The 2788-nt window shown below is 37.5% G+C and overlaps 1 long non-coding RNA gene across 2 annotated transcripts; it reads left to right on the forward strand.

Annotated features, from left to right (window-relative positions):
* Positions 1-728: 728 nt before the first annotated feature.
* LOC121963949 lies at positions 729-2778 on the forward strand. Of its 2 annotated transcripts, none has more exons than XR_006107300.1 (3): positions 729-1140; positions 2192-2274; positions 2679-2778. It is a non-coding gene; the product is annotated as an uncharacterized LOC121963949 (long non-coding RNA). The 2 variants fall into 2 exon arrangements; XR_006107301.1 differs by lacking the exon at positions 729-1140 and adding an exon at positions 1147-1269.
* Positions 2779-2788: the final 10 nt, after the last annotated feature.

A 2788-nucleotide genomic window follows, 5' to 3' on the forward strand; every position in this document is an offset into this window, starting at 1 on the left:
CAGGAAAAAAAAAAAAAAAAGACCCATACACGGTGCAAAGCATGTTACTACATGAGTGAAGCTGGAGGGAAAAAAATCCTATCTGGGAACTATCCTGCAAAACCTCCATGATTACTGGAAGACAGTTGCAGATGAGGGTAGTGCATGTTTCTTGCTAACCTGTGGTTACCTGTTTGTTTCCGTATTGATACTTTCTCAGACTGGTTTTCCGGCAGACAGTTGATGACCCAGTTTCACCACATCAACCATATACAAATTACATAGGTCTTAAGGCTATATTCTTGGCCAGAGGAGGTGATTATGCCTAAACTCTGTCTGTAGTGGTCACAGTCAGAATAATGTTAATTGTCAAGAAGGCTAGATTTTCACTTAAGGGGAATTTGCCTTGGTGTTTTGTGCATTCAATGACCATATTAAAAAGAAATAGAAAAGAAATATAAAAATAAGATAAAGATACTGTTGAAAAAGCAAATAAAAAAGGCTACGGAGGCTGTAAGCTTAATGAAAAGAATGAGAATAATTTTGTGTAGGATCTACAAAAATGTTGGTCCGGTGATGTGCAAAAAGTTCCTAGTAAAATAATATACACAATGTAGGAGAATAAGAGTCAAATTCTACCGTCATTTTTTAAATTAAAAACATGCTTGGTAAACTTTTTCTTTAAATCTCCATACACTTGTGCTCACGCGAGGCTTACAGCGCATGCAGATGGTACTGCGCACGCGCGGAGAGCAGAGACGTCAAAACTGAATTAATTCTTGTTTCGGTTTCACTGTTTATGAAACTGATCAGCTGAAGAAGAAAGCAAGCAAACACGCAGTGGTTGTTTATAACGCTTACAAAAACCGAGACCGACTCGTTTTTGTTTTGTTTTGCTTTGATTTGTTTTGATTGATGATTGATCAGGCCAGAAAGGAAAGGACCGGAAACGCAGCTCCTCCTCAGCTGTACGTGTGAGTTTCATGCCGAGCAGCATTCCCCAGTGAAGACTGGGTGGAGGTGTTAGGTGTTAGGTAGGTCACAGAGCAAGTGACGGAAAACCTCACCTGTCAGGTGAATAACGTGTAGGCGTGGCCTGAGTGTCAGTGTTCTTATTCCTCTCCGGACACCTCCAGCGCAGAGTGCGCTCCCTTCTCACAGGTAGGCAGTTGCTGTACTGTTTTCATGATTGTAATTTAAGTTAGAGACAACGTTTGATGACTGCATTTTTTACAGCCTTTTTTACAGTCCTCTTTACAAATAAACAAACCCACAGGAACAAGGTACAGGGTAAGGCCTCAAGCTTGGTATATTAGCCATTTTCTAAACTTTTTAAAATTGAAATTATATTTGTACTTGATCTAGCTACATCTTAGGAGTTGAAGGATGAGTTGATTAAAATCACCAGCAACTATGAAAGTTTTATGGGGTTGCTGCTGATGACATCATTCAGCTCCTGCAGGTTTATATTCATTTTTATCATTGTGACTCAAAATATCACTATTTGAGGTATGCCTTGTAATAAGATACAATAAAAGCTGATTGCATCATTAGAAATTCAAATCTGAACAGTATCTCCCTTTATAAGCCATATTTCTCTGTTTCATTTTCTGATGGACAGATAGTTTTTGAAAAATCCTGAATAAAAGCAGCATTTTTTTCTTATGATTTTTGACATGTATAGGCTCAGGGATATAACATCTGGTATTTACTTAAAAAAAGCTGTTTGAACACAAATTGTGTGTATTAACTATGTGAATGATAAACTGATGCTGACTATGCTTGTTAAAAAAGGGGGGGTGAGGCTCCACTGCAGTTCACGGTCTGTGCATTTGGGTACAGTTGTTTGACAGTCATCATAGATTTAGACATCCTAGGAAAAAAATATGCATTCAAATAGACGGCGGATCTGAACGGGTTAATGTGAATAACATAAAGGCTACAAATTGTTTGGTATTGTTTGCATGTGATATATAAGTTGTCATTTCCATCTTTCACTGACGTACAGTATTTTTGTACAAATTTTCATTGCATTTCTCTGAAATGCAGATGAACATCTGAATAGGAACAATCACATTGTCTGTAACTAATGAGACTTGTATGAAAGGATTGTTTTAGGAAATTAAACTGTGTTTGCATTGTTTATTTATATGTGCTATGGTTGCTTTGCTGTGCCTTTTTAAAGACTTTAATTTGACCTTTATAATTACAGTAATAACTTCCTGAAAAGTGTGACCTGTTATAAAAGCATGATGGTGAACTGCTGTGGTCTGATCACTGCCAACAAGGAGCCAGGTATTTAACTGTTAAAGGCTATAAGTCTATAATATGTAAAATATGCTTAACTCATGCAAAAGATGGATTTCCTAACTTTACTCATAACCACAGAATCTTACACACACCTCCTATATTCATTGTTCAGCCGCATTAGCTTGTTTTTTCTTAATTCTCTCTCTTTTTTTGTTTTCCTTTAGTTTCCTGTAGATTTCTGTACATGTTTAAATAAGACTGTGGGTTCTGATTTATTGGCTGTGTGCTAATATTTGTCCATGCACAAGTGTGTGTTTGGGACGTATGGTGGCAGGATGGGGCTTTTCCAAACCTCTTTAAAATTTAACGACAATGCAGAAAGATAAAATCATAAATAAAATGTTTTCACACGGCCTGTGTTCAAAATGTTACTTCTGTTTTTGTGTCAGTTCCTCTGAAGAGCATCGAGGTGGAGGTGGAGGTGAGAGACCATGTGGCTACAGTGGTCTCCACTCTGAACTATGAGAACAAGGAGGACAAACCAGTAGAGGCAGTTTTT

This window comes from Plectropomus leopardus, unplaced genomic scaffold, assembly GCF_008729295.1.
Source record: "Plectropomus leopardus isolate mb unplaced genomic scaffold, YSFRI_Pleo_2.0 unplaced_scaffold13373, whole genome shotgun sequence".
NCBI classification, from domain to species: domain Eukaryota; kingdom Metazoa; phylum Chordata; class Actinopteri; order Perciformes; family Serranidae; genus Plectropomus; species Plectropomus leopardus.